Source organism: Buteo buteo, chromosome 15 (assembly GCF_964188355.1).
Source record: "Buteo buteo chromosome 15, bButBut1.hap1.1, whole genome shotgun sequence".
Taxonomy (NCBI): Eukaryota; Metazoa; Chordata; class Aves; order Accipitriformes; family Accipitridae; genus Buteo; species Buteo buteo.
Genome location: NC_134185.1, coordinates 28,999,920 through 29,020,884, shown reverse-complemented (window position 1 = coordinate 29,020,884; position 20,965 = coordinate 28,999,920). Strand labels below are relative to the sequence as shown.

Below are 20,965 nucleotides of genomic sequence, written 5' to 3'. Positions count from 1 at the left end.
CTCGTTGGCTAGCAGAGCACTTTAAGCACAGATCCAAAAAGTCACTGAAGGGGAAAAGCTTTTTCCCTAGTTTTCATACACTTAAAAAAGCGGCAGAAGTGTTATTGTTGCTAAAAGTCCACAATAAAACAGCACCAGAACCACCTTCAGGCAAGAAAGATGACTGGAAAAAGCCCGCACAAAGACCAAAATGTTACAGAAGTTTATGAGCAACAAACCAGAAGTCTGGAATGAAATCGTAGTTCGCACAACCTTAACTACAGCTAGTAAACCTAGAGGCTATTTTAATTGCCATAGCACTTTAGTAAACTTTCACAAGTACTTTTAGGATAAACTATAAATGATGCAATCGCTTTGTTTCCCATAATTTCTAGGATGTAGAATGTATTGTACAGAACAACATCAGGCAATGGCCCTGACCCAAAGACTGCAAGTGCCAAGTAATGCAGTATTCTGTTGCTGAGGGTTTAATACAATGTGTTGAAACACTATTTCAGTATCTTTGTAATGTTGACTCATTTCCTGCTACAGTAACACACTTGTGCCCAATATTCTGTGAAGGAGAAGTGATTTGATAAGCAATTTAAATTAGTATTTCCAGCATACAAACACCTGCTTGAGAAACATGTGGCCATGATATCAAGAGGCCAGCAAAAGCATTGTTACTGCACATTTCCCAGAATGGAACAGGCTCAGAAAACACAACAGTACGTTCTGTAAACGGAAACATAACATTTATGGAGATTCAGCTCAAATAAATTGGGAAAGTAAGCTCTCAAGAGATGTTTTGCTGGCCAGAGTAAAACACCTATTTAATCCCGACAATATAAAACACGAAGCTGGGCGTGCATTTATAGGACTGCTATCTTACACTGCAAGTACTTCAGGGCACAGATTTTGAATCCCACCCCTGATAGGCCTTGAATGCCTGTCCTTGTAGTGCCCAAATTCAAAGTTTATATCCTGAAAACAAACTTCAGAGCAGCTACCTTTTACTCTGCAACAGTAAGGAACATAACTGACTGCAGTCTCAGAAATAACTCAATTCAAGAAACCTATTTTGTAGGTCATTGTAGCTGACTATACTTCAGCTGCTCACCCTAGGTTTTGGGTTTATTTTTGTTTTGAAGTCGGAAAAAAAGAGGTACTACGTGGGAACAATTCATTTCATCCTAGAGTAGGCATCTAAAATACATCAAATTGCATCCCAGTGAATTTATTTTCACTGCCCAAACTTTCATTAAATCAGCTGTTGCAGACAAACCTCCACACTGTAGATGTCCGGAATTAGTTGAGATTAATCCTATTTTGAGTCCTCTGGGCACCAACCTGTACGCCCCTATGTGTGATCTAGAAATTCCACTGCCAGATTTGACAGATGCCATCATAAGAGCAAGTGGTACTAAAATTCTCCTCGGGGTCTAGGTAAATTGTCTCAGTTTATGGTTTTCCAACGGTTGGAGTCCAGAATTCCAATGACAGCACCAGCATCATTTACTACAACTACGTTAGCAAATACTGCAATCCAATAAGAGCAAACTTATACAGTGAAACAAAGGATGTTACATGGACTTCTTATTTCAAAATAGCTACAGCATGGTCCCATGGACTACTGGCCCATTAGCAGCTGTGGTACATCAGTTACTGCAACAGTGGCCACCTCCTAGGTCTGCTTCATTCAAAAGGAAACCAGTTTGCCCCATGTTAACCAAAGGACTTAAGTGGATATAATCAAAACATTAATTTTAAAAAGCACTCTGTCCACCCAAACTAAAACACTACTGTAAATATACCTACTGACCAGCTTTAGAAATACCGACAGCTGTTTCCCAAGCAAAGCTTGTCTTGAACAGGTCCCAAAATATATATAACTAAGGTCTCCCACAGTCCAAAAGCCTTGCTTTTCATCTAGGTGTAGTGATACCTAACTAATTCAGACAGAGAATGAGAAAAAGGTCACGGTTAGTAAGCAGGCTCCTTGCTTTTACAGATCCCACTTACAGGCATTTACCCTTGTTCATAAGTTGCACAGAAACAGTGTGGTAATTCAGGGGTTTGGTGTGCTGCACAATGATTTGTTCTTTGTCTGAATCTTCATCTGAACCCTCAACAGAAGCAATAATCAAAACAAGGACAACCATGCTTTTAGATTGTTAATACCAAGGCAGTACCACTACATCTTCAGAGTTTCATAAGGTTTTAAATGCACAACTACATTTCACCCCAACGTGTGAAACTGATCTTGAGCAGCATACGATGAAAGTATAACAACAGTATTTGTCATTTTATAACTTCAGATATATAAAAATTATTACTCCTCAAAGCGAGGCTGCCTGCAAGCATTCTTCCAGCTTCTACAACAACACAGGCATAACAGGAGAGTATTCCTCAGTGCATATTTATGCTTGCTGAGGTGAGGCAATAATATAATATAGAATAATATAATTCTCACTAAGCTAGCATCACTCACCTGTAGTTTGCACTTACATGAACACAACAGGAATACTGCTGAGTCATTGCGTAACTACCTCTTAATCTGGAGCCTAATCACCATACACTTAAACTTGCAGCCTAGTGCCAAATTCTAATTTCAAATTTGTTTCCTCTAACAAAGTCTTGTTCTTCATCTCTTTCCTGTTCCATCATGGTCAGTTATCATAAAAGGCAAATCGGCAAGAGACTCATGAACTGGTAATTAAAGGAAGATAGATAAATTGCATTTATCAAGCTGTATGAGGCAATCAAGATTCAAACTACAAGCTTCTGTGAATAGAAGAGTTCATATTATACATTAAGTATAGTGGATCTTTTGGGTATCAATAGAAAGTAATTCTTAAAACTGAAGAAAAAATACACAAAACTTATGTAGACAAGATGAAAACATGAATGATAGGGCAAAACCAACATTGCAAAAATCCTATTATTACATATTGAGTGTTCCCCCACAGGGAGGGTTTTTCACTTGAGAATTGTAATGGGTTCCGTGCAGTTCAGAAGGATCCAGAACTAGTAACTGGCTGCATACATAGAAATCTCAGCTGACATTAAAAAAAAAAAGTGGGTAAAAGGTCTTAATATTTAAAACCTCATAAACCAAACTTTTGAACCTCTATATCAGCTTGCTATCAAAGCAGGCAAGTTTCCTAACTAGAACATCTGTGTTAGCCTTGAGGAAGGCTAACGAAGGAAGTGGTTTCATCCCCCCTTGCCAGCATCATGACCATATAACAAATTGGCACAACATCGCCACAACTCAACTATGAACATCTAGGGGCAAACATACAGGGAGACAAAGGAGGTTATTCTAGCTTAAGTTAAGAAAACTTCTGCTCAGAATAATTGCCCCATACTTCTTCCCAACAGTAAGAATAGCAAAGCTATAGTTGCAACAACTCTTCAAAAGGACATCAGCTTTGAGAAAAGTTGTAGCAGTGAATGACCCAGCTTCTTAAACTATCCATGACACTGGGGCTACTAAGGAAAGTTTAATCATTGAACACAATCTTAATAGCCTATTTTTTTGCCTTTTTTTTCCCCTAAACCAAGAAAGCCTTTTGTTCCATTAACAAACCTGTTTAATAAAAATCACCTACACAGGCCAATTTTATTCCTAAGTCTTTTCAAGTGATAAAGTTGCTTGAGTAGTCTGGCAAGCAGGAAAACATTGTGTGCAGTGATATCTGAGAATGAGGAGTGCAGACACAGGAGCCCAGCACCCCGCATAAGTCAGTTTTACAGAACGCCCTCCCCTGAGCTGCAGGCACTAGGTAGGAACTGGTAACGCAAAATCCATACCACCTTGCAGTAGCTGGTAAACTCCATACCATGCATCTGGGCAGCAGGGAAAACACCTGAACTCAAGTTCTTACTAGTGCATACTATCAAGATTGGCCAATGAAAGGGCGGATTTCCCGGGAAAATGAAGGAATGACTGTGATTCCCCAAAAAACTTCTGATCAGAAGGTGAGGGAGGAGAAGTGGATAGTGCTCATGCACCTAGTTTAGCCCAAGTACCAACTAAATATCAGCTAAGTGTATACACACCAGTTTGGCAACAGTCTCTGAAACAGTCCCCCACTAACCCTCTTATCACCAGGCTTACTCTTTGCCTCATCTCTCCAACCTCTTTTCAAGGCCTACAGAAGAGAATTTAATTTCCAAGCCTTCCTTTACCATTCAACATGGCATTTATTTCAGAAACATTTGCCAGAACTGTTTCTGTATCTTCTACATTCAAAAGATAAGTCAGTTGATTACGGATTGCCACAGTGGGTCTGCCTGCACCCATGCGTTGGTCCCAAAGAAGCTCTTGAACACTGCGAGATGCTAACACAACATTAAGATCCATGTTGGGACTGAGATTAGAATAGCAGTTGTGTCCCAGAAAGCCTCCTAAAACTTATTATCAGTGTTTTCCTGGCCCTAGTATTTCTTCTTAGTTAAATAAAATCACGTTTTCCAGAAATACACAAGTGGCCGTAAGGTTTTGAAAGGCATGAGTTAAAACACTAATCCCATTGAAGACAGTCATTTCACTGATAGAAGTCTCTTTTGTATGTCTAAGTTACAAGAAAGCTCATTAACTTCTGCATAGGCCATCTCATCCCACTTTGGGCACGCTTTCCTTTTGCTCAGTGTAAGCAACACTCCATGTTGATGTAAAGCAGGACAGTTTCTCCTCCTGGGGAGCCTCTCCATAAAACAGAAAGGGGAAAAAAGATGACTGAATTTCCCAGTCTCTGTCCCCTTGGCATTAATACCTGCCTGGTATATCGGTAGTCATTCATTGCATGGTTGGGCTAAAAGAAGGAAAAGATTATGTTTTAGATATTCTTGTATTGTTGTATTAAACTTTTTGTTTTCCCTTTGACAGATATATTTTCCGATGGACCTTAACTTTCTAGAGCCACAAGAACTGCACCACTGAGGGCAGGGTTAATACTCCACTGCCAAGGCCACTGCTGATGTCTTACTTCCAGAAGAATATCAAGTGGGGAGTTACTGCTAGGGAGAGATCTAATACAGTGTCAATTAAGCCCTTATTTTTCTTATTTACTTTTTAATACATGACAGCAGAAGAGTAATGCTTTAGTAAAATCAGTGGATGGTTAGGTGTTGTTTTTTTTAATATCACATTGTTGACATTTCAGAGTTTTCCTTCTGAATTTATCTACAAGCCTTGTCCTAAGGGGAAAGAATCAGACTCCTTTTTACTATTAGTATTTCTCTTTTTTCGGCTTACTTCCCCCCACACCCCGCCTTTGCCAGCTGCAGCTCTGGAATTTTTATGTCTATTTGACCACAGTATCAAAGAAATCCTTTGGGAACAATCTGTCCTGAGTTTCTTTAAAGTCCTGTGGGTCAAGTGCCAATGCCTCAGCCTCCAACAAAGGAAGAAGTCTTTGAGGAGGAAGAGAAGTAGATGAGTTCTTAAGACTTACTGTGTTTCTTAATTTTTTTTTCTTTTCCTTCCCTTTCCTATGACTTCTATTACTTTTTATTCTTAGTTCTGGAGAGGAAAGGCTATCCTCTTGCATTAATTACTTTTTCAGGGTCACTGTATGAAGTCTGAGCCAGATTCTGCATTGCTAGTGCATTAAGCTCTTTCTGCTCAGAAAATCTTAAGTGAAGCTGTACTAGAAAGGAACCCTACGTCTTGCAAGGTCACAGTGATGTGCCTCAACATTTTTAGTGGAAACAATTCAAAAACTCTCTACGTGTTTGCTAACTGTAAGGCATGTGCTGAGTAAGAAAGGACAGCAATGCTTCTTGTGTATCGGTCTTCCAATTTTCACGTTCACTATCCAGCTTGAAGAACTAGGGAGGAGGTTTAAAAGTCTTGACCCACATTTTGTGCTCTCACTCATCACAGAGGATTCTCGTTCAGTCTCAGTCCTGTCCTCTTTTCTCTGTACCAGCCTTGTTTGCAGAGAACACAAAGCTGATAATCTAGAGACAGACCCAAACTGTGCTCTACAAACTAAGGGCTCCCTTTGTGTCATTTTGGCCTCCTGCATGCTGTCCATCTGCTCAACTGCAAATTTTGCAAAAGCTCAGAATTCTCCTGTTGAGTCAAAGGGCTGGCAAACAGTCCTGCTGTTGACGAGAGACAATACCCTCTTTTTCTCAGCCAGCAAGAGGCTTACAGGCAGCAAATATGAGGAATTAAAGCAGACGTTAGGGCTGTTGAGGAAACTTCAAAGTTTTTCCACAGTTCTTTCAAACTGTTTTATCTGCTGTAGTTGGTGCCCACTACTGGCAATAACTTCCTCCAAACTGTGACAAAGAATTCCTGTATAGCCAGGCAACGGGCTGACTACAGCGTAATACCAGCAAAAGACACAAAGGGAGCTTTGTGGTTTTAACTACCAGGTAGGAACTAGGACAAAAATTTTCTAAAGATCCTGTAGAGCATTTAAATATGTAAGAGATCAATGTGTGACAAGGACAACCTTCACAGACTGGAAGTCATACAATAAGCTTGCCTGGATCAAGACAAAGCACAACCAATCTTTTGCTGGCTTCTCAGTTACTGTCCTGCTACTGAATTTCCTTTTGTCCCAGTGGTAGTACTATCATCTAGGTCAAGGTTGACAGAAGTAGAAGATGGTCAGTTATTCTGGGTTTTATTCAAATAATTTACTGAAAACCCTACATCCAGTTGGTAATTTCACTACCAGCATCCATCTGACAATTAGCAACCAAATGCAGGGTGCGGTTTTGTTATAAAGAGAGTCAGGGTTTGGCAGAGTTAGATTGCAAAAGATCTCATTCAAGCATTCTTCTGCAAGAATCTCTCCAAGAAGAAATGGCAAGAACAGCACAGAATTAATTGGTAAATAGAAACAGTCCAAGCAAATGCAAACACTATGGCTGAAAACAATTCTAGTTCCCCAAAACCTTAACCATACAAACACTGATGTTCTCATTTATCTCCTTGATTGCCTGTTCTTCTCAACTCTCTCTGAAAAGGCAGGTAAGGTAGGAACTCCAGAGACAGGATGGAGCTTTAGATAATTTGGGAAATACAGCAGCACTGAAAGCTTCAGATTTTTCCATTTTGTTTTACACTTTCATTGATTTGAATGAAACAATCTACACTGGTCTAAACTTTTCATCCCAAGAGCTAATTTTCTTTTGGGTCCCTTTCTCTTGGCAATTAACTAGAGGATGGAGTTGGAGGAAGACAATTCAAGCATCAAACATTAGAGCCCACAACTCTGCTTTCTTGCTCTTTTTTCCTGCCAGCTGCCACCTCCCTAACACTGTGTGCCTCTGTTGAAGGACAGCCTCTTCAGTTCGCCAGGTTGTCATCGGAGAGATTCCCATTCTGCCAATTCCCCCATTCACCTCAAGGAGGATGCTTTATCCTCCCCTTCCATCACACATGCACGGTGTTTGCAAGAAGAGAAAGAACATGTCTCAAACCACAAAGCTGAGATTTTCACAAAAGGCTTAAGCATTTGTAATTATATCAGCTAGGATTTGGCTTCCTAAATACATTTGAGTATCCAATCTTTGGTATTTCTGGCACCTCCGACCAGCCCCCAAAAGCACAAGGCTTTTCTCATTCCAGCCACCACAAAGCACATCAGCCCAGCCCGCACCAAAGCGCTGACAACAGCCACACCTTCAGCTGGTCCTACCCAGGAAGCAAAGGGTTAAAAAAATAGTAAGAATTGTTACCTGTTTTTCTCTTTATGTGTGTAATCACTTTATTGCTATGGAAAAAATACAATAATTAAAGAGCACGATCAAGCAATCAGATGGAAAACAGAAAGCCCCAACACCCACAGTGTTAGGGAAACCGCCCGCACGGCTATCAAGCATGGTCCAGTACAGAATGGTAGATGCTTTTCCCTTCGTTTGAATGGAGTCACCACCAAAATGAATAGTTCTCAGTTACAGCTAATCTTTCATTATTGTCAGATTATAAATAATAATGTATATGATTATGGGCTGAATAATACTGTACAGTGTATGTATCCTAAGGTTGATTAAAGACTATGCACACAAAAAGAAGTGTAGCTCTGTTAATCATCCTCATTTTTGAAGCACTTTACTCTTCCCATCTCTTATAGTTCTTTAGCTACAGTATTAATTTGGAGAGTTAGGCATCTCCCACTTTGGGAATTTAGCTATAAAAATACAGTTTTATCTCAAAAACATGTATTGATATAAAGCCTTCTGAAGCTTTGGTTTCCAGTAGTACAAAAAAACTAAAGATTTTTCTTTTATATTGTAAACACCATTGCAGATTTAAATGGCACTATAGTCATTTACTTCCCCCAAATATAGCCTTTTCATCCTAAATGCTTCTTAGGTGCAATACATCTTTTAAATTGAACACTGACTCCAGAGCCATGCAAAATGTTATACAGCTGTAACCAGAACATTCTCCAAAAAATGCAACATTTCAATTATACATAAAGCAAACCAAAAAAAAGCAGTCATCTCCCAATCTGACAAGTAAACACAGGAGACTGATTTACACAAGTTGATTTCAGCTGAGCTACATTAGAGTGACTGACTAGCAAATGAGCCACCTTATAGTGAAGACTTTTAGCATTTTAATTTTGTGTTCTAGCATACACAAATAAGCTCTCAAAGTAGAGCACTCTCCATTTTACCATAGATCACGCTGTAAATTTCTGTTTTGCAGACTTGCTTTTATTTCACAAAGCTAAGCAAGATAGAAAGAACAAAGTTCTTAACCAAGACCATCTTTCTAACGATGCTTACCCACATTTCCCTTGTTCCACAGCTTCTCCTCAGTGGCTGACCACTATTTTTTCTAACACTATCTTGCACTCCAGAGAGCTCATCACACTTCCTTTATCAATTAGCTAATTTAGCCCTCCAAAATTACCCACTTCTATTGATGGAGAGCATTAACACTGGGACTGCGTATACAGGATCAACAATTTTCTGTTGATCTTTTCTGCTATCAATGAAATTCCATTGTGCTGAAAATGCTGATCAGAAGCATTCCTTTTCCCTCCAAACGTTTCTAGTTTTGTCATAAAGCTGGAAATTTTTACTTCATCTGTCCAGCTTTCCATGTGAAGACTTCTTTAGATCACCTTCTAGACCACCAGCAATGCAGCTATTAGGTCAACAGAATTCACTAACACAAAGTGAAGTGTTCCCATTTCTCTGCTCAGCGAAAAAAACTATCATAGCTCAAATAAATCCATATGCAAGTGCTCACTTGCTAAATCCTCAGCAAGGATATTTTTACTGACTTGAACCCAAGGAAGAAAGAATGTCTTTGGCTTTGCAGGCTTCAAGTGTGACTAACTACAGTTACCTGCTGCAGAACACTGGACAAGGAATTTTTCATCCAGTGATTCCTTATTAGAAGAGCTTTTATTACAATAGCCTTTGGGCAATTTCTTAAAAATGAAAAATCTTATCACCTTACATCAAATAACTGACATCATGGTCACATCTTTCACAGACTAGAATTCCCTAGCTGGAATTCTATATTGATCGCTTCTTGCTCCCATGTTAAATCTTAGTTCCAACTCTATGTGTTTCTCCTCTTCCCTGCCACTTAAACCTAATCCATGATTCACTCAGCCTTGAAGATATAACCAATTAATAACCCAGAACAAAATTGCTTCTGATGAAACTAAGGTCTTATGCCCTTCCTCAGTTCACTTGCAAAAAACAAAGAGCATGAAAAGGATTTTTACAAATTCACATTGTGCACACAAAAGGTTTTATAGTAGAAGCATCAACAAAACATACCTTATTGTTAAAGCACTCTCAAACTAGCAGATGTTAAAACAGGTAAAATATTTGTGAAGTATTTTTCTATACACAGAAATTGTTTGGGTCACCAAACACATCTGGTCTGTGCTTAATCCAAAGCCTAGACTGACTTCTCACACTGAGTAAACTCTGACCATAATAGTCCAGCTGCTTGCAAAAACAAGTCAACCACTTAATTCTCCTATGTGGTATTATCTTCTGGAGCATATACAGTTTTAATCAACCTATTAACCAGGAAGACTAATCTTGAAATTCCAGAAGGGAACAGATTTTGGACATGGAGGATTTAAAATTTCTCTTCCACTTTCTGCGTAACAGTCTACAAAACCTTCTCCTCAAAATACGTCAGTGCTACATTAAAAATCACAGAAACCTTCATGTAAAAGTGCTTAAGTATTTGAATATGCACAGATCATACAATATGACAAAGTTTTAATTCTATCTGTCAGGGAAACGTCTGTTGGTTTCAGGAGAGAAAGTTTGCAAGCCTATGTGAGGAAAGAAGCCACCCTTATGCTACGTATACATACATACATACATAGAGACACACACATATAAGCACTGTTTTTCGAGAGGAAGAGATCTTTAATCTTGGGTATTTGCACAGATTATTTATAATTTTTTTCATTGTCTAATGGCATAGAGATGTAGTAGTGAACATCAGGACATAATACTTCATTGATACTTCTTGTTGTCATGTATTCTTCTGCTTCCTACCACTTTACTGAGGATCAAAGTTCTTGCAATTGAAACTGAGAACTATTACATCTATTTCAGGATTTCCCAATACAAGGGAGGCTGTGTCTTGCTATGTCTCCGTGCCTCAAGAGATCAGAGTGCTAGTCCAGCTGCAGTCCTTGTCAATAAAAAGTAATACAAAAGAAATAGCAAATTCCATAACAAGCAAAACCTCAGTAGCAGTTATTATTCAAGATCTTTACTCACATCCTGGTTTTCTCACCCTAGGATAGCATTTATTTTAGCACAATCTTCCTGTGGCAATCAACCCTACAACGTTATAGGAAGAACGGGCCTGGAAAATAATAACTACTGAAGTCCTTAATCCTCTATTTACCTTAAGATTCAACAAGCTTCTCTTTGTTCCCATGCATCAACCTTCTACCACAGAAAAAAGACTCATAAAATAACCACATCCAGTGGTAAACCTCCTACACCCAGATAAAAAAAGCAATCTTGCTCCAGCCATCTTCCCACACACTCTGAGTAACAGACCTGAGACGATAAGAGAAAGCTACAGAAGGGGGATAGAAGAATAACTCATAATGGAATTTAATTTAATCCACCCACCCATACAAACCACTCACCCTTACCAGAGGTGAATAAATACCTGCAACTTCTTCAAACCTTTGGCCACCAAGACATCCTTTATAATGTCATGGCATTATCACCATTTCACATACTCACAGAGTCTCACCCTTCTCATTCCCACATAAAAACTCACTAACCTGAGTTTGCTGGAGCTTTTAGTCCCATCCATCTGGAAGCATAGTACAGCCTTTAGATCCTGCTTTTATTCAGACTGGTAACCAGTCTTGTTTCCGCAAGGATGAAACTAAAGCACTGCAGGATTGAGAGCATTCAAATCCCTCTCCACAATACTTTTTTTTTTCCTCCAAGCCCAAGAAAACACACTAGCTCTTCTATAATCTATCAGGAGACACTCAAAACACCTGAGCTAACAGCTGTACAAAATACCCCAGGCAACAACCTACCACACAGCAGCAACACAGCTACTCTGGTATAACCTCTGTTGGCACTGAATAAAGGTCAATTAACACCTTCACCCTCACCTACAAATTACTTAGGCTAATATGGGGTGAGGACACACCAAAACTAATCAAGGAAAATTAATTTTAAGTCAAAGTAGGAGAAAAGCTTTTTAATCACTTACATTCTTCACCTGTTGTAATCAGGTGTCCTTCCTGCTATACAGATAAAGTGAAGAGCCATAAGGTTACAATTTATATTTATGGACTTACTGACTCAAAGAATAATGTCTCTCTCTGGATCCTTAATCTCCTGATACCACAGCAATCATTGCACAAATAACTTTTGAAAAAAAAAAGTATTTGTGCTCCTGACCAATGCTCTGTCGCTTCTGGCTCGTGCTCCTGTTTAATGTCATTCAGCCACGTCTCCTTCTGAAGCGCGTGGAAAGCCCCAGCACGCATCCAACATTTATTGGTATTTATTCAACAGTACCATTTACATGAGCTGTTTCCACAATTTTAGCAAACTTACAGTCTTCAATTTCCAAAGTGCAACTTTCCAAGCTAGGTAGGGTAGAAGTGCTTAAAATATTTGATTTCACCCCTTTGCTCTTCATGAGAATTTGAGCTAAGCTTACAGAGATCTGCCAGTTCCCGGGCTAGGAGACTCCCTATTCCTCTGCTGCTGCTGGGGCTTTGAGCGTAACGAGCTTAGGGGCTCCTAAGCTTGGTATCCCAGAGGCCTGGCAATGTCCTCATGGTTCTGGTCCAGAATAGTGTTGTTGCTAGGCTACCCAAAATCCTGGCCTTTTGTCCCATTACAGCACAGATATCTTCCGGGTGACTATCCAAGTATGCATACCCATTTGTTTGCACAATGTGGGGTTTGTTCCAGCAAATATCGAACATGCTTTTGCACTAACTGAGGCCCAGCTGAAACACTTGCCTACATACAATTACTGTTTTTTTCTGATTTCTCTCATTGCTATCCTGTCTGTAATATTTTCCATAGATGAAGTACCACTTAAGAACATGTAAGATATACTATGGAGACATCACACTACCGTACAAGTCCCACAGTGCTGATTAATAGCAATAATAATGCATAAGCAATTGTGCTTTTATTTTTCCACATTTGTTCTATGGCCATTTTCCCACAAGTTTGATTATAGCAAGAAAGTGTTTAATGAATCAGGAATAATAGCAATATACAGCAGGAGAGCTTTATGTACAGTTTTAAGACTTATTTCCTTTTGTTGCTGAAAATGGGACACTGGAGGCAAGTCAGTGCCTTTATGGCACTATGTTTTTACAGCTTTGTCTTTCCTTGCTAGAACGTCACATAGAGATTTACAATTGCCAACATGCATTTTCAATTGCTGAAAGTGATAGCTGCAATCTAGCGCAACAGAACTGTGAAAGCGGAGATGCGCATACATCTGCCTTTACGTTTCTTAAGACGTCAGACCCACGCCTTTAACACAACTGCATTGCTCCAAAAAAGCTTTTCAACAAGGTGACAGACTTCCACATAGCCTTTTTTTCCCCCTTTCTTTTTGAAATATGAACCTCTCTGGAAAGCGGATACACTTCTGATTTTGATCCAAATGATCTTGTCTTTACATGCCTGTAGAAGCAGGTATTTTATCCCCCTGGTCATGGATGGTCAGTTCCAGAATAACAGCTGCTGAATGTGATACTGGGATGCACCGTCCTTCCCTCCTAAGGAAAATCTTGGAACAAGTTGTCCTGTTCTCAGGGACTGGAGTTCCTGCTTATCTGTGTCCACACTTAGAAGAGTCTTCAGCCCCCAGTGACCTCTCTGGTTTGCCTTTCCTGGTATGCCTCTAAGCTCTGAAATGCATCAGAATAAGATAGGAAAATGATGAAATGAACCAGTAACATGATGATTTATGGAGGCAGAACTCTTCACTAATTTTTTTAAAGTGTCTGAATGTTTTTCCACTCTCATACTTAATTTGCATAGAGTAAACCACCTATTCGCTTGAAAATGAGTAATAGCTTTTACTCTGTTTATTACATGGTATATTATGCTGAAATTGAATACAATGGTTTGATTTCTTAAAAATTCTGGGTACTGTACTGACACCTAAGTTAGAGCTCCTTATACGTTGACAATGACTGCTATAATCACCAGGCTCATCTTCTAAAACATTTTGTGTTGAAGAACACTCCTGAAATGGCTATTTCTTTAGAAAGATGTTTAATTAAGAAATGTTTTTTAAGAAGTTCAGGTATTGGATGTATTGGGTTTGATCTATGGGATCAAATACTCTCTTGCAACCTTATTACTTTTTGTCAGTTCAGTGGGGTGAAGATACTGGGCATTATCTAAATCTGACCAGTTGAGCATCTCCTTTGTATAAATGAACCACAAGCAGACAGGTATCTCATACATGTAGCATTTGCCTTGCCCATCAAGCAGAGTTGAAGTAGCTGGTAGCTCCTCTTAGTAAAGGTACAATACCCTCAGTTATAGGCACAATCCACTTGACTGCTCTAACCTCAGCTGACGTTGGTGCTTGTAAGGACAAGCAGTGTACCTGCTCTGCCACGTTGTGTAGGCACTTGGTGCAGTTGGTCCGCACATTGTCGTTTTGATAGTTCCGTTGTTATAAATGAGAGAGGCAAAGCTGTTAAGGCAGATCTGTTTGGATGCAAAGAAACCAGGTCCTGCTTTGCTCCGAGGCTGAAGCAGCCTCAGTGAACCCAGCCCCAAAGCACTGACATCTGGACATGGGTGGCACTGGCTGCTGAAAATGGCTTGGCAAGTTAGCTCCGCAGATCAACGGGCTTTAAGGAGACATTTAAATTTTGCTATTAATGATGGGAAAGCTAGTCTTACATACCCCAGGCTTTTTGAAAGCAGGACCTAGCCAGACACAGCCATGTATTTGCACAAGGGTGCTTTAGAACCGTTCTTTGTACAGATGTTCTATATAGCCTATTTAAAAAGAAAAGCTGTAAAGACTTTCTAAAGAACTGTAGATGGTGCACTTTCGGATTCCTCCTAATGTGGTAGCTAGTATTTTGCTCACCTGTTCAGGCAGTACCATATATTATGTTTAGAGGGCTAGAATTCTCCAGATATGCATACATTAAGCAATCAAAACTCCTTTTTCTTTGCAAGGTCTTTGGCAGCCACTGATTGATAAGCCATAAAATGTTCATTCCTTGCCCAGAGCTTCTGATGAGTACTGAAGATTATACCATTTAGCTCTCCCAACTAGTGCAGCAGAGCACTAAGCAGAATTAGAATACTTAGAACTATATTTCATCTAAAGATGGTTTCTTTGGGGTAAAACAAGCAGTTAATTTACATATCATCGGTTATGCTTACTCCTCTGTATGTGGAACTATAAACGATTCCCAGGACTGAGAAAACAATCTCACTTTTTCAAAGCCAAGCGAAGTGTAAACACATTCAAAAGAATAACAAAAGTAACTGAGCTGGTGAGCACCACACAAATGCCCAGAGCTGAGAGCAAAATAGACTTTCGTGAGTAGAAAAGCTGAACACAGCTTCTTGACATGTCTGCTCTTCATCCCAAGGATGGTGTACCTCCATGCTGTACTCTCGGGCTTCAAAGTGTCAGTAGGGGAATATGCTGCAGTACCTGGCAGAGGCTGCAGTTTGATCTCTGTGTCAGGAAGAGGAGAGGTGAAGCTACATTCAGGTCTTTCTCCATTGCAGAACACAATCTTCGTCATGTTTTGTAATATCGGGAAAGAAAAGCCAGCTGCAGGACAGTATGCACTATTATAAAGTTATGGACAACAAATGCCTAAGAACTTCTGGTGCTGTATAAGCAAGTAGCTTTTCTTTCTTATTCAGGGTTTGTAGTGCTTGCTTAATGACTTAAATGCAGTTACTTGATCCAAAGACTGTGGGGATTTGGAACTACCCCAAAAATACTACTTTTACAAAACGAGTACATATTGTGGAAGACTCTTCTAATTAATAGTCCATGCAACTTTAAATAAATGTGCTAGTGAGTGGGGTGCTTCTCAAAGAAGTAGGAAAAGCTGCCTACGTCTAGGTTGATGGAACTCTATCACCCAGAGATTCTAGTCCAGTTACCTTAATAAGATAGCTTTATAATCTCTGAAAACTCTTCAGATAATCTTTAGACCGAAACAGATCTGCCTTTTGATAAGGAATAAATAAGAAGTCTTGTGGAAACTCTAGAAGGGTTTCGTTTGTATTACAAAAAAAGACTGGAACATCTGAACACTGAGATTAGGGACTCTATAATCAGATGATGACTAGTGAAATTATGCAGACAAATGAGATCTATAGGGATGCATTTTTAGCAGGAACTCAAGGCATGGTTAAGAAAACCAGGAAGAATGACAAAAGTTCCAGGAAAGCTGGTACCAGTTCAAGAAATCCATTTAGGCATATTAACTATTAAGATTTCATCTCTGACTACTAACTCCTGGAGGCTGAGAATATTCTGGGGAAGTATCACTACATGGTTGGTCTGCAACTGTATTATTCCCAAGATATGTGCTGGGAAGGTGTTCGAAACAGCATGCTAGGCTACTTGGAGTTTAGGTCTGTCCTTGCATGACCATTATGTGCTTATACAAATTATATAAAGAGGAGATGTCATGACGGCTTATCTCCTAAACCATACAGGTCATCATGGTCTTAGTAAAAAATATTTTCTTTTTGCTTACTTTGCCAGGATCTTTGTATCAGAAGTAAATAAGGAGAGAACTGTTAGATATATGTCTAAATTGTGCCTGTATGATGTTTTTAGGTAATGTTGTTACTTAGTGTAGACGCAGTTTGGAGGGCTGCTATACAAAAAAATCCAAGTTGATCTGTAGGTGTTGTCAAGTTCTGACTATCATTTGAGAATGTAACAAAGTGTTGGAAGTCTTTCTGGATTTCAACAGGGGAATGAAGGTAGGGAGGGCTCTCAAGCCCTCCTTTGTGGGGGAAAATCATGAAATAGTGTGAATAGAAATTCTTCCTTCTTATTCATGAGGAACTTCTTCCCCTGTTGCAAAACACAGAGAAGATTCACTTCCCCTGGCAACAGATTCTGGCAAAAGTGGATTCTAAGGGGAAGATAAAACAGCTGGGGGCAGGTATGAGGCAACCTACAGTGTTCTCTGACCTTGCAGTCCATGTTGTTGAGTACCTCAATACCAAGAATGAGAAAAGGTAGTTTACAATGCAAGGAAAAGTGACTAAAATCCGTTAAGCATGGCAAAATGGTAAGTCAAAACAGTCTTGTCAGGATTGCTACTTGATAAAATCAGTAAGAAACAGAGCATTTCATAATACCTTGAGTAGGCACTAGGGTCTTCTGCCATCTCAAAAAGAAATCTTTCTGTGTTGTCCTACCCTGTACATGGACCAGCTATCAGAAAATTCTGGGGGTTTTTTCTGCAGTCATATGCACATTGAAAGAAAAAAATGCGGCAAAGGAATCCTCCAAAGTGTGAAGGGCATTGCCCTTTTTCATGCAGAACTAATTCCCATCATCCAAACAGAAGATCCTCCTCTGATGACTACACCACTCCCGGGATCTCAGAACTCCAGAGCCAAGAAGACAGCAGCTCATTACCGCCCATATTTCCATTGACTCTAATGTGGTTACTGCAGCATCTAGACCGGTTTGCAAAGGTGCTCTTGCTGCTAACTGTCCCTCAGCAATTAGGGATTTAAATTCCTTTCTATGCTCCTGTGGTGACCTCATCAACAAAATCTGTAAACTTATTATAATTAAGAAAATCATAACATGCCAGAAGGACCTAATAATTTGACATTCTAAACTGCAAGCTTGCCAATGAATAACTTTTATGACCAAGCAGATCTGATCATCTTGGCTCCCTCTCAGCAGGAGTTTGCATCAGTCTGTTCTATCCTCACAAATGGCACATAGTATGTGTGTATTTTGTCTGCTGCCTTTGAATCCGCAATGACAATTCAAGGTCCCTGCCAAATATTTTTGCAGGTTCCAATGAGGCCTCATTAATGGAAGTGTTTTTCTCCACAGCGCAGAAGTATGCAGCATGTCTAACAATCTACAGGCTCCGTGGATATTCTTATGCAGAATTTGGAGCAATTTGGCTCTCTTTCTCATAAAATTTCTGGAAACTTTAAGAATTATTTTCCTAAGGTCTAAGGACAGCCCTAACAAAATTCTTCAAAGCTATTTGTTTCAACTCCGGGGAGTCCTGCAGCTAAGTGTTTACAGAGGCCCCGGTGATGTCCCAGAGGTCAATTTTAAATGGATATGAAGCAGGAATCAAGAAAAAAGATTACTGAAAGTATCCTGAGTCTTTTTTAGCTTTTGAGACCCTTTTTAGAAAAGTACTTAGGCTGGAATACAATAAATCCTTAACTGTAAGCAAAATGAACACTGAATATATCCCAACAGGAACGCTTGACTTGGGGGAAAAAAGGTCAACATTTAAAACCAGAAGACAGGAATCTTACACTCCTTATACTTGGGACACCTAGTGGAGAATGTTCTTACAGACAAAGAAAATACAAAAAAAATTGCCAAAGCCCTCTGTTTAACCTACCGCAGAACAGTTTCCCATGAGGCATATCTGCTTCTCTCTGATGCATCACTCATTACTTTAAAAGGACTGTTAGTTTTGCTGCTACTACTGCAACCAGGAAAAGAGTAAACAACAGGAAAAAATATTGTATTTACCAGTGTTGGTTTATTATTTGTATTACCATATCATCTAGAAGCCCATGTTATAGAACAAAAATCATTGTGCTAAAGATCTGAAATTTGGGAGAAGATTCAGGTTTGTTTTCCTGAAAAGGTCATAAGCTGTTCATCTGAAATACATCCCCCATCCTGCATTGTACATGATTTGCTAACCCTGAACTTTCATTAGCTTGAGCAGAACACTGGATCATGTTTCTTTTAAAAAAGATACAGGGCATCAAATAATTTCTCTCCAATAAAAACAGGCTGATCAGTTTGCAATTTAGCATTTTAAAGTTGTGCATTCTAAAATCGTCACAATGTGCAAGTGTGTTATCACAGACTGTTTCTCAGTCTAGCGCCTACATGTTAGAAGTGCTTTTATTGGTAAGATACCAGCAGAAATGATCATTTCCTCACAATAACAAATACAGCCATTGTCATAGTGATTCCAACCAATTCATCTAGTCCAATATCCTCTTTCTGACAGTGACCAGCATCAGAGGAAAGGGCAAGAAACCATGAAATTGGCAATTATGGAATAACCTTTCAATAAGTAAAGTTGCTTTTTAAATCTGAAGTTAGAAGTTAGATTGTGCCCTGCAGCTTGAGCGTTCATAGAAATTGTGCTAAACTTTTGACTCACATGGTATCTTATGGCAGCAAGTTCTATACTGCTCAAAGGTATTACTGTACTGTATTATTGTATAAGCTTAATTTTAAAGGTATTTGCTTGTGGTTTTACTTTTGCTGGACTTTTGGTCTTGAAATGCAAAGGTAATAAGAAGCTTTTGTAGCTGCAATTTAAGCAGCCCCTGCAGTCATCCTGAAGGCAAACACAAACCATGTTTCTGCACTCCTAGAAGGAGAAGCAAAGAGAAGCGTGTAACATAGAAGCTTAAAACCAAACACTTTACAACTAGCTACCTTCCTTTCCTATTCTATCATAATTATGGTTTAAGCTTATATATGTATGTACGTATACATACATATACATGTGAATATCTATTTCTGATAATCATCCAATACCACAAACACACAAAAACACACACAGACTTAAGCATTAAAACCTCTCTATTGCTGAACACATTTTTAAACACTGAAAAGTAGTTTTATTAGTCTTTGAAGAGAAAGGTGAAGGAGGAAAGGGAAAAATACAAAAATTAAATGTACGTTGCCCAAAGAGCCTAGGGAATTTGGTCATATATTTAGCCATTAAAACTAACTGAAGAAATGTGTACCCTACTATGAAAATATCAGCTCCATTGTTTGGAAGATCATTAATAGAGGATCAAATGATTGCAGAGCAAAACAGATACAAAACCTCCAAGATGACTGAAAAGTCATGTATGCAGAGCAAGTGTCTAAAAGACCGCTTTGAAAATCAAAACCTACCCAAGTAACAAAGGAAAACAAGGAGAAACGCTGAAAAGGAATAATCCCTCTATATGGTACACTACTGAACGGATCTTCTACAAAGCTTTTGCACTGGGTGAAAGTGTCTTAATGTATATGCATACCTGGCTACCCTTGTTGAATACACACTATAACTACAACTACTAAAGACAGTGCACCTGAGTTACAGGAAAGCTAATATAAATCATATGGATACAACTTCTATAATGTTCATGAAACAGAACAATGTGCAGCAAATACTGTATCTTACAAGGAAAAAAAGAAGTATTTAGAACACCTACTGATACCTAATAACAATTTAGTAACAGAACCCTACTCAGTTCTTACATAAATCTGTAATTTTAGCACCAAGAGTTCAGCTGTTCTTACCAGACACTTTCAAACATAAAGAAATGTTTCTGAGAGCCTGATCAAACACTGGCTGAAATTCCAGGAAAGACTCCCATTGACTTGAGTGGCTTTTGGATGGAGCCCAGAAATTGTTAGATCTGCTTGCTTTGAAGAGACTGCGAAACTTCGTACTTGTGGTTAGTCCTATGAAGCACCAGTAGTTAAGAAACCAGTCCTCCTTAATGACAAATCACACCTCCAAATTGCTTTCACAGTGGTGATACCCTGGAGCTATGCAAGACCCTGAGCTGTCCTTCAGTTTTTTGCCACCAAAAATATTGCCAGTAAGTACTGTTCTGTTTCCACCTGCAGCATACTCTAAATGAAGGTAAATAAGGCATTCATGCAAGAAATTAACACATGGCATAAAATAATACTGAGCTTCAGGGTGAAAGCTAGCGTCGTGTCAGAGGGAAAATCAAAGAGTGTACCAGTGTGTGTGCAGTGCCAGGCAGGGGCTCCGTAAGACGGCTCAAACCCCCGATAGATGGATTGACAGAACAAGCACACAAACCAAAACTAACAGTTGTCACTTGTGCTAATGGTCTGAAAAAACACAAAGTTGAGGGTTTTTAAAATTTCCTTGATTTCTGTAATATTCCAGTGTTCTTTCATATATATTTTGCTAAACTGTTTGCAAAACTCACATTCAAGCTACTTAACAAAACTAGCTTAACATATACTTCGCAATCTATGTAGTTTTATAAGTAATGTGATGCCATTCCTACTTCTAGGACCATTCTGTGTGGGTTTTCTCATTTTGGAGGCGGGGAGAATCAATGTCAATCAAAAAGTCTAATGGAGTCTCTCTTACAGGTGAGACACAAGAAGTTAGCTAAAGAGTTGAAGTCACGTAAAATACTGTGCCCAGCATCCTGAACGTGTAGCAAAAGGGTAACAAGCCAAGTGAACCTTCTCAGTTTCAGGCTCCACCAGATGCCAAAATAT

General features: G+C 39.2%; 1 protein-coding gene across 3 annotated transcripts in view; it reads right to left on the bottom strand.

Annotated features, from left to right (window-relative positions):
* NKAIN2 (sodium/potassium transporting ATPase interacting 2) overlaps nt 1-20,965 on the bottom strand; it is a 561,467-nt gene that overhangs the window by 471,842 nt on the left and 68,660 nt on the right. The window lies entirely within an intron of this gene.